Here is a 10,829-nt window from a genome sequence, read left to right as displayed (position 1 = left end):
GACCCATTCCAGCACCCGGAATGGATAGCTATGGTACTGACAGACCCATTCCGGCACTCGGAATGGAAAGCTATGGTACTGGCAGACCCATTCAGACACCTGTAATAGATAGTTATGGATTTCTTGAGACCCATTCTGGCACTCAGAATGGATAGCTAAGGTCCTTGGAGCTCCATTCCGGCAGCTGGAATGGATGGCTAAGGTACTGGCAGACCCATTCCGGCACCCGGAATGGATGTATAAGGTACTCGCAGACCCATTCCGGCAGCCGGAATGGATGACTAAGGTACTCAGACCTCAATTCCGGCACCTGGAATTGATGGCTTAAGTACTCAGACCTCCATTCTGGAATGGATAGTTAAGATCCTCAGAGCTCCATTTCGGCAGCTAGAATGGATGGTTAAGTTACTGGCAGACCCATTCTGGCACCCAAAATGGATAGCTAAGGTAATTGGAGCTCCATTCTGGAAGATAGAATGGATGTTTAGGGTACTTTGACCCCCATTCCGGCACTTGTCAATTCTAACAGCCGGATTGGATGGCTAAGATATTGAGGCATCCATTCCGGCACCTGGAATTGATGGCTGAGATATTGAGACATCCATTCTGGCACCTGGATTGATGGCTGAAATATTGAGACATCCATTCCGGCATCTGAAATTGATGGCTGAGGTCCTCAGAGCTCATCCCGGCAGTCAGAATGGATGGGTAGTGTACCGTCAGACCCATTCTGGCAGTCGGCATGGATGGGTAATGCACCCAGCGCTCTATCCCGACATAAAGTCAGGCAGGCAGAACAGATAACTAGACTATATAGCTATGATATATATAGATATATTATGTGTGTGTGTCTATATAAATGTGTGTGTGTGTGTGTGTGTGTATATATATATATATATATATATGTGTGTGTGTATGTATATATGAATATATGTGCATATATATATATGTATATGTAAATACGTATACACAATACAATATATATGCAGTACAATATGTACAAACGTTGTTCCACATATTACAGAGAGCATATCTGTGTAGCAGAACAGAATGCACTATATAGGGAGAGAAAACACAACAAGCTTCACTCAAGACACCAAGCAGCAGAGGGCGCTTTAAGTAAGCTGACTCGTTCCGGCATCCTGACAGTTCCGGATTTTGCACAATATGTGGTATGTTTAATGTGTTTACTGAACTTATTCAAATGATATCTACTGTAACACTATTATGTTGTGTGCTTTTTATTTAATTCCAGTTTTGGTGCTGCCTGCAGCCAAGTTTCATTTTGCAGCTTCCCAGTCTGCACACTGTCGTCTGTCATATTAGATTTCCCTTATTGTTTTTTCCAAGATGTCAAGCATAGTGCACAGACACAAGAGGGAGTAAAGGTGAGAGGGTGCAAGCATATGGGAGAGCAAGTTAAACTGCCACAATGTGCTTCAGCACATATATTATATATCTGTGTGTGTTTATCTATATACTAACACTAAATTTCCACTTAATTTGCCCCTTTCTATATATATATATATATATATATATATATATACATATATATACACACACACCGATCAGCCACAACATTAAAACCACCTGCCTAATATTGTGTAGGTTCCCCTCGTGCCGTCAAAACAGCTCTGACCCATCAAGAAATGGACTCCACAAGACCTCTGAAGGTGTCCTTTGGTATTTGGCACCAAGATATCAGCAGCAGACCCTTAAAGTTCTGTAAATGGTGATGTGGGACCTCTGTGGTTCTGACTTGTTTTTCCAGTACATCCCACTGATGCTCAATCGGATGGAGATCTGGGGAATTTGGAGGCCAAGTCAACTGTCACGGGCACTAGAAGTCTTTACCCAGGGATCACCAGGTGATAAGCTTACCAGAGCAGTATAGGTGGTAATATGGTACTCTGGTAGCGGGGTGATCACGGAACAGGAGACAGCAGATGATAGAGATGCTCGGGAAAGTCTATGACTAGCAGCACTGGTAATATATATGTGGAAGTATACGAGGAACTGAATGGACAAAGGAACGTGAGGGTAGTCAGTGGTCTGCGGTAGCAAGTTGTACCACTGCTATAGTGAGGAGGAATGTCCAACAGAAACGAGGAGGTGATGAGAGTCAGCGGTCTGCGTTTAGCAAGTTGTACCGCTGTCTGGGTGAAGGAATGGGATCCAAGTGAAGGTATCCGGGAAGTCAGTGGTCTGCGTTAGCAAGTTGTACCACTGCTATGTGAGAGGACACTGGAACAGGTGACACTGGAAACAGGGATCAGTGGTCTGCGTTAGCAAGTTGTACCACTGAATATATATGTGAGGAGGAGCACGGGGAGAGACTGCAATACAGAGGATACACGGGCACCTTGAACTTGATCCACAATGACATGCACAATATAGTAATGACGAACAGCACTGCAAGAATATAAAGTCACAGAAACTATCCGGGCAAAAGATAACACAGTCAATGATGGCAAAAGTCTCAGCGGATAGTAAGCTCCAGAGGAGAACAACTCAGTCCAGCAAGATATGCAATACACCAGCACAGTCAATGAGAAGTATGCATACCGTGGTTCAGGAGCAGGCTGTCAGACAGGAGTGCAGAGATACCTGAACGGCTGGAGGCCGACAGGATGCGAAGTCCCTGGAGGGTGAAGCGGTAATCAAGTAGGTGCAGCGCACAGGTAGGTAGACCAGCAGGGGAACAATTACTCAGGAAGCAGTAGTATGTAGAACTGGACTCCTGGAGGACCCTGAAGAGTAGCGATGGTCTAGACGAGATGAAAGCAGTGAGGCGCAGATCCGATGCAGACTGGCGAGTAGAGACCAGCAGGAACACTGAGAAGCACGGAGAGCGGATCAGCTGCTGCAGACATGAGTAGAACTGAGGAGTAGCAGCCAGCAGGCCTCTGCAGGTACACGGAGGGAGCGGATAGCAACCAGCAGGTGCAGCCACGATGAAACACGGGAGAGTAGAGCTGAGCTGGAACTGTTGAGCACGGAGAGCAGCGGATAGGAATCAGTTGTAGCAGTCTCGAGGAAACACGGGAGAGTTGAGATGAGCTGAAGACTGTAGAGCACGGAGGCAGCAGATAGGAATCAGCTAACAGTCACGATGAAACACAGCAGAGTTGAAGTGGTCTGAAGACTGTAGTGCACGGAGGCAGCGGATAGGAATCAGCTAACAGTCACGATGAAACACAGCAGAGTTGAAGTGGTCTGAAGACTGTAGTGCACGGAGGCAGCGGATAGGAATCAGCTAACAGTCACGATGAAACACAGCAGAGTTGAAGTGGTCTGAAGACTGTAGTGCACGGAGGCAGCGGATAGGAATCAGCTAACAGTCACGATGAAACACAGGAGAGTTGAAGTGGTCTGGAAACCACAGGAGTAGAAGTGGTCTGGAAACCACAGGAATCAGCAGCGCTGAATACACGAGGAAACACAGGAACACCTTCAGAGGCTCACGGGGAATGAGACTCCAAGATCAGGCAACGAGGTATGGACAGCAGGTGCTTTAAATAGGGAGTGTTGCCTGATCAGCCAATTAAGTTAAAGGAACAGGTACTGAAGGTTTTGAAAGGGCTGCGCATGCGCAGACCCTCAGGATGGTGGACGGCCACGGTTCCTAAACATACGGGAAGAAGCACTCACAGTCTGGTGAGTGACAGTACCCCCCCTTTTAAAGGTGGGCACAGAACGCCTGGAACCGGGCTTGTCCGGATTTTTGGAATAAAACTTCTTAAGAAGAGCTGGGGCGTTGAGATCTTCAGCTTTGATCCATGAACGCTCCTCAGGACCAAAGCCCTTCCAATGAACGAGGAAACGGAGAACTCCTCGCGAAATTTTTGCGTCCAATACATGAGTAATCTCGAAATCTTCCTCCTGATGAACTTGAACTGGCTGAGGTGCTGAAGGAGGAGCCGAGAAACGGTTGATGATGAGAGGTTTGAGCAAGGACACATGGAAGGCATTGGAAATACGAAGGTTCTTAGGAAGTAGAAGTTTGAAACAAACTGGATTTATCACTTGAATGATCCTATATGGACCAATAAAACGAGGAGCGAATTTCATAGATGGGACCTTCAAACGAATATTTTTGGTAGATAACCAGACACGATCTCCAATTTTCAGTGGTGGAATAGCCCGCCTCTTCTTATCTGCGAAAGACTTATATTTGGCAGATGTCTTCTTTAAACAGGTTTTGACCTGAGACCAAATATTCTTGAAGGTCTGACAAACAGTCTCTACAGCAGGAACTTGGGTGGGAGGGAGGGCAGGAAATTCCGGAAAAGACGGATGGTGACCGTAAACCACAAAGAATGGAGTTTTGGACGATGACTCATGGTACATGTTGTTATGAGCGAATTCAGCCCAAGGAAGCAATTCTACCCAGTTGTCTTGATTGGCTGATGAGAACATCCTTATAAAGGTCTCGAGATCTTGATTGACCCGTTCAGTTTGTCCGTTTGATTGCGGATGGTAAGAAGATGAGAGTGCTAATCGTATGCCCAAGGTTTTACAAAGGGCCCGCCAGAATCTGGAAACGAATTGTACTCCTCTATCTGACACAATCTCAGACGGACATCCATGAATACGAAAGATTTCCTTAACGAAATGTTCAGCCAGAGTAGACGAGGAAGGCAAACCAGACAAAGGGACAAAATGAGCCATCTTCGAAAATCTGTCTACCACTACCCAAATAGTATTACAATTTTTACTGGATGGCAGATCAGTAACAAAGTCCATACTAATATGGGTCCAGGGCTTGGACGGAATGGGTAGTGGTTGCAGCAACCCCGCTGGAGTTCTGCGGGAGGATTTAAACTGAGAACACAATTCACAAGAAGCAACAAACTCTTTGACGTCTCTCCTCATCGAGGGCCACCAGTAACTTCGAGAGAGAATCTCAAAAGTCTTGCGTTCACCAGCATGTCCAGAAAAAACGAGAAGAATGGAACCACGAAAGGATTTTCCTCCTAAGAGTAGGAGGCACGAGGGTCTTCCCAAATGGTAGCACTTTAGTGGAAGAAGCAGCCAGCGAGATACATTTGGGGTCTAGTATAGAATGGTTGGAAACCTCTTCAACGTCAGAGGACGTCACAAAAGCTCGAGATAGAGCGTCAGCTTTCTTGTTCTTGGCAGCTGGTTTGAAGGTTATGATTAATTCGAAACGGGAAAAGAAAAGAGACCATCTTGCTTGACGAGGATTCAAGCATTGGGCAGACTGTAGGTATGACAAGTTCTTATGATCCGTGAAAATCGTCACAGGGTGACGAGCTCCTTCCAATAAGTATCTCCACTCCTCTAATGCAACTTTGATAGCCAGCAACTCCTTGTCCCCGATAGTGTAATTTTTCTCCGCAGGCAGGAGACCCCGAGAGTAAAAGGCACAAGGATGGAATTTTTGTTGCTCCGAGCGTTGGGAGAGAATGGCTCCTAAGCCCACATTAGAGGCATCTACTTCTAGGAAGAAGGGAAGTGTCACATCAGGCTGTCGAAGAATGGGAGCAGAGGAGAAGGACTCTTTAAGAAATTGAAGGGCTTGGAGGGCCTCGGATGACCATTGCTTAGTATTGGCCCCTTTACGAGTCAGGGCCACAATAGGAGATGCAATGGACGAGAAGTCTTGAATGAAGCGTCTATAGTAATTGGCAAAACCTAAAAAACGCTGGATAGCACGAAGAGTAGTTGGCTGGGGCCAATGTAATACAGCATTCACCTTTTCTGGATCCATTTTTAGGCCAACTCCGGAAACAATATACCCCAAAAATGGAATCTGGGGCAACTCGAATGAACATTTTTCTAGTTTGCAGAATAATGAATTTTTCCGGAGTCTGGAAAGGACCTCTGCCACATGTTGGTGATGAGAAGGCAGGTCCTGTGAAAAGATCAATATGTCGTCCAGGTAGACAACGACACATACATATAATAAGTCCCGAAAGATCTCATTAACGAAGCCCTGGAAAACAGCGGGGGCATTACACAACCCGAAAGGCATTACTAGATATTCATAATGCCCATCTCTGGTGTTGAACGCTGTCTTCCATTCGTCACCGGGCCGGATTCTAATTAAATTATAGGCACCACGAAGATCCAACTTGGTAAAGATCCGAGCTCCCTTGATGCGATCAAATAACTCAGTGATCAACGGAATGGGATACCGATTTTTAATAGTAATGGCATTGAGTCCACGAAAATCTATGCAGGGGCGTAGTGATCCATCCTTCTTTTTTACGAAGAAGAACCCGGCTCCAGCGGGAGAGGTGGAAGGTCGAATAAACCCTCGCTGGAGATTCTCCTGGATGTAATCAGATGTAGCTTGAGTTTCAGGTAACGAAAGTGGATAGACCCGACCCCTAGGAGGAGTCTTGCCAGGTAGAAGATCGATCGGACAATCCCATGAACGATGAGGAGGAAGACGTTCAGACTGAGCTTTATCAAAAACATCGGCAAATGAAGCATACTGAGGAGGGAGTCCCGGTGAGGAAGATGAGATGGAAGATTGCTGTACTTTAAGAGGAATGACTTGAGAAAGACAACGATGATGACATTCAGCTCCCCAAGACGTAACTTGAGGAGTGCGCCAGTCAATCTGGGGAGAATGACATTGAAGCCATGGAAGGCCTAAGACAATCGGACTTGTCGTAACAGGAAGAATTAAAAACGAAATCTCTTCATGGTGTAGCACACCAATCTGAAGCGTTACTGGAGACGTACTCTGGGTGATGAGACCATTGATGAGACGTGATCCATCTATAGCAGTCACAGTAATCGGTGTTTTCAAAGTAATCACTGGTAGGGACCATTGATTCACTAGGGATTTAGAAATGAAATTTCCTGCTGCTCCAGAATCAATCAGTGCTTGCGACTCAAAGGATTTGGTAGCAAAGGAAATCGTAACATCAAAAGCGCAGACTTTTAATTTCGTAGAAGATGGAGAGGACTCCAGGGACCCTAACTTCACCTCTCCAGAACTAGTTAGGGCCTGGCATTTCCCGATTTCTTAGGGCAAGAACTGAGCATATGTGTGGAATCAGCACAATAGATACAAAGTCTATTCTTTACTCTTCGGCTCCTCTCCTCTAAAGTTAATTTGGAACGTCCTATCTCCATGGGAATCGCAGAAGGTGAAGCTGGACGAAATTGAGGGGTTGAGCGAAGAGGTGCTTTAACTGAAGTTGTTTTCTCAGATTCTCTTTCACGAAACCTCATGTCTACACGATGGCAAAGAGAGATCAAATCTAATGACGTAGGAAGCTCTTGGGTAGTCAGTGCATCTTTAATTTTATCGGAGAGCCCCTGCCAGAAGGCGGCAATTAATGCTTCAGTGTTCCACTGAAGTTCAGAGGCTAATATCCTAAATTGAATGACGTACTGGCCTACTGTATGAGAACCCTGACGTAAACGAAGAATGCTGGAAGCAGCGGAGGTCACACGACCTGGTTCATCGAACACACTTCGGAACATAGAAATGAATTTGGCACTATCTTGTAATACAGGATCGTTTCTCTCCCACAGAGGGGAGGCCCAAGCCAGAGCTTGTCCAGAAAACAATGAGATAAGATAGGCCACTCTGGAACGATGGGTAGAAAAATTTTGAGGTTGGAGCTCAAAATGAACTGAGCATTGGTTGAGAAAACCCCTACAAGTTTTGGGGTCTCCATCGTACTTTGACGGAGTAGGCAGGTGAAGCGTGGGAGCTGTAGACACCTGGGATGGCACTGGGGAAACGGAGGAAAGCACAGGAGCTTCAACATTAGCTGTAACGGTCTGTCCAGATGTTCCTTGGGAGGCTAACGACTGGTAGCATTGAAGTAACAGCTGTTGGCGAGCATCCTGTTGCTCCACACGGGTGACCAGATGCTGCAGCATCTCTTTGGCTGTAGGTTCCGTATCTGGGTCTGTCATGGCCTGATCTTACTGTCACGGGCACTAGGAGTCTTTACCCAGGGATCACCAGGTGATAAGCTTACCAGAGCAGTATAGGTGGTAATATGGTACTCTGGTAGCGGGGTGATCACGGAACAGGAGACAGCAGATGATAGAGATGCTCGGGAAAGTCTATGACTAGCAGCACTGGTAATATATATGTAGTAATACACGAGGAACTGAATGGACAAAGGACACGTGAGGGTAGTCAGTGGTCTGCGGTAGCAAGTTGTACCACTGCTATAGTGAGGAGGAATGTCCAACAGAAACGAGGAGGTGATGAGAGTCAGCGGTCTGCGTTTAGCAAGTTGTACCGCTGTCTGGGTGAAGGAATGGGATCCAGGTGAAGGTATCCGGGAAGTCAGTGGTCTGCGTTAGCAAGTTGTACCACTGAATATATATGTGAGGAGGAGCACGGGGAGAGACTGCAATACAGAGGATACACGGGCACCTTGAACTTGATCCACAATGACATGCACAATATAGTAATGACGAACAGCACTGCAAGAATATAAAGTCACAGAAACTATCCGGGCAAAAGATAACACAGTCAATGATGGCAAAAGTCTCAGCGGATAGTAAGCTCCAGAGGAGAACAACTCAGTCCAGCAAGATATGCAATACACCAGCACAGTCAATGAGAAGTATGCATACCGTGGTTCAGGAGCAGGCTGTCAGACAGGAGTGCAGAGATACCTGAACGGCTGGAGGCCGACAGGATGCGAAGTCCCTGGAGGGTGAAGCGGTAATCAAGTAGGTGCAGCGCACAGGTAGGTAGACCAGCAGGGGAACAATTACTCAGGAAGCAGTAGTATGTAGAACTGGACTCCTGGAGGACCCTGAAGAGTAGCGATGGTCTAGACGAGATGAAAGCAGTGAGGCGCAGATCCGATGCAGACTGGCGAGTAGAGACCAGCAGGAACACTGAGAAGCACGGAGAGCGGATCAGCTGCTGCAGACACGAGTAGAACTGAGGAGTAGCAGCCAGCAGGCCTCTGCAGGTACACGGAGGGAGCGGATAGCAACCAGCAGGTGCAGCCACGATGAAACACGGGAGAGTAGAGCTGAGCTGGAACTGTTGAGCACGGAGAGCAGCGGATAGGAATCAGTTGTAGCAGTCTCGAGGAAACACGGAAGAGTTGAGATGAGCTGAAGACTGTAGAGCACGGAGGCAGCAGATAGGAATCAGCTAACAGTCACGATGAAACACAGCAGAGTTGAAGTGGTCTGAAGACTGTAGTGCATGGAGGCAGCGGATAGGAATCGGCTAACAGTCACGATGAAACACAGCAGAGTTGAAGTGGTCTGAAGACTGTAGTGCACGGAGGCAGCGGATAGGAATCAGCTAACAGTCACGATGAAACACAGCAGAGTTGAAGTGGTCTGAAGACTGTAGTGCACGGAGGCAGCGGATAGGAATCAGCTAACAGTCACGATGAAACACAGCAGAGTTGAAGTGGTCTGAAGACTGTAGTGCACGGAGGCAGCGGATAGGAATCAGCTAACAGTCGCGATGAAACACAGCAGAGTTGAAGTGGTCTGAAGACTGTAGTGCACGGAGGCAGCGGATAGGAATCAGCTAACAGTCACGATGAAACACAGGAGAGTTGAAGTGGTCTGAAGACTGTAGTGCACGGAGGCAGCGGATAGGAATCAGCTAACAGTCACGATGAAACACAGGAGAGTTGAAGTGGTCTGGAAACCACAGGAGTAGAAGTGGTCTGGAAACCACAGGAATCAGCAGTGCTGAATACACGAGGAAACACAGGAACACCTTCAGAGGCTCATGGGGAATGAGACTCCAAGATCAGGCAACGAGGTATGGACAGCAGGTGCTTTAAATAGGGAGTGTTGCCTGATCAGCCAATTAAGTTAAAGGAACAGGTACTGAAGGTTTTGAAAGGGCTGCGCATGCGCAGACCCTCAGGATGGTGGACGGCCACGGTTCCTAAACATACGGGAAGAAGCACTCACAGTCTGGTGAGTGACATCAACACTTTGAAATCTTTGTCATGTTCCTCAACCCATTCCTGAACAATGTTTGCAGTGTGACTGCCATCAGGGAATAATGTTACCATGAAAGGGTGTACTTGGTCTGCAGCAATGTTTAGGTAGGTGGTATGTGTCAAAGTAACATTCACATGAATGTCAGGACCCAAGGTTTCCCAGCACAACACTGCCCAGAGCATCACACTGCCTCCGCCCGCTTGCCTTCTTCCCATAGTGTATCCTGGTGCCATGTCTTCCCCAGGTAAACAATGCACATTCACCAGACTGTCCACATGATACAAAAGAAAACGTGAACACGGTGGCTTAGTGGTTAGCACTTTTGCCTCACAGCACTAGGGTCATGTGTTCAATTCCCAGCCATGACCTTATCTGTGTGCAGTTTGTATGTTCTCCCCGTGTTTACGTGGGTTTCCTCCAGGTGCTCTGGTTTCCTCCCACACTCCAAAAACATACTGGTAGGTTAATTGGCTGCTATCAAATTTAAATCACACATGTGTATACATACATATGGCGCTGCCTTTACGCACAATAGATATGGAAGATGGTGGACGTGTCTGGTGAGATCTTCCAGACAATATCTGCGGGACGCCCTTTACCCACACTGTTAGATGATTGTAATTGGGCAACCACAGTACATTCCTTAACGATTATCTGAAACACACGGTATTTTCATACCCAAACAAAACAGCGATAATAGTGCAGACTATTTAACATGGGTTTGTCCAACACCATATAGCTATACCCAGTAGAATCCCGTGTGCAGATATGTTAAAACGGCACCCTAATTTGTGACGTCTCCCCTTCGGGTATATGCTTACTCCAACATAGCTGTAAACACGCCCTCAGGTATTGAGTGAATTCTCCCTCGTTTTCACGGCTCTCATCGACAG

This window comes from Mixophyes fleayi, chromosome 4, assembly GCF_038048845.1.
Source record: "Mixophyes fleayi isolate aMixFle1 chromosome 4, aMixFle1.hap1, whole genome shotgun sequence".
In the NCBI taxonomy this organism is placed as follows: domain Eukaryota; kingdom Metazoa; phylum Chordata; class Amphibia; order Anura; family Limnodynastidae; genus Mixophyes; species Mixophyes fleayi.
The sequence above is the reverse complement of the archived record's forward strand: the minus strand, read 5'-3'. Positions refer to the sequence as shown.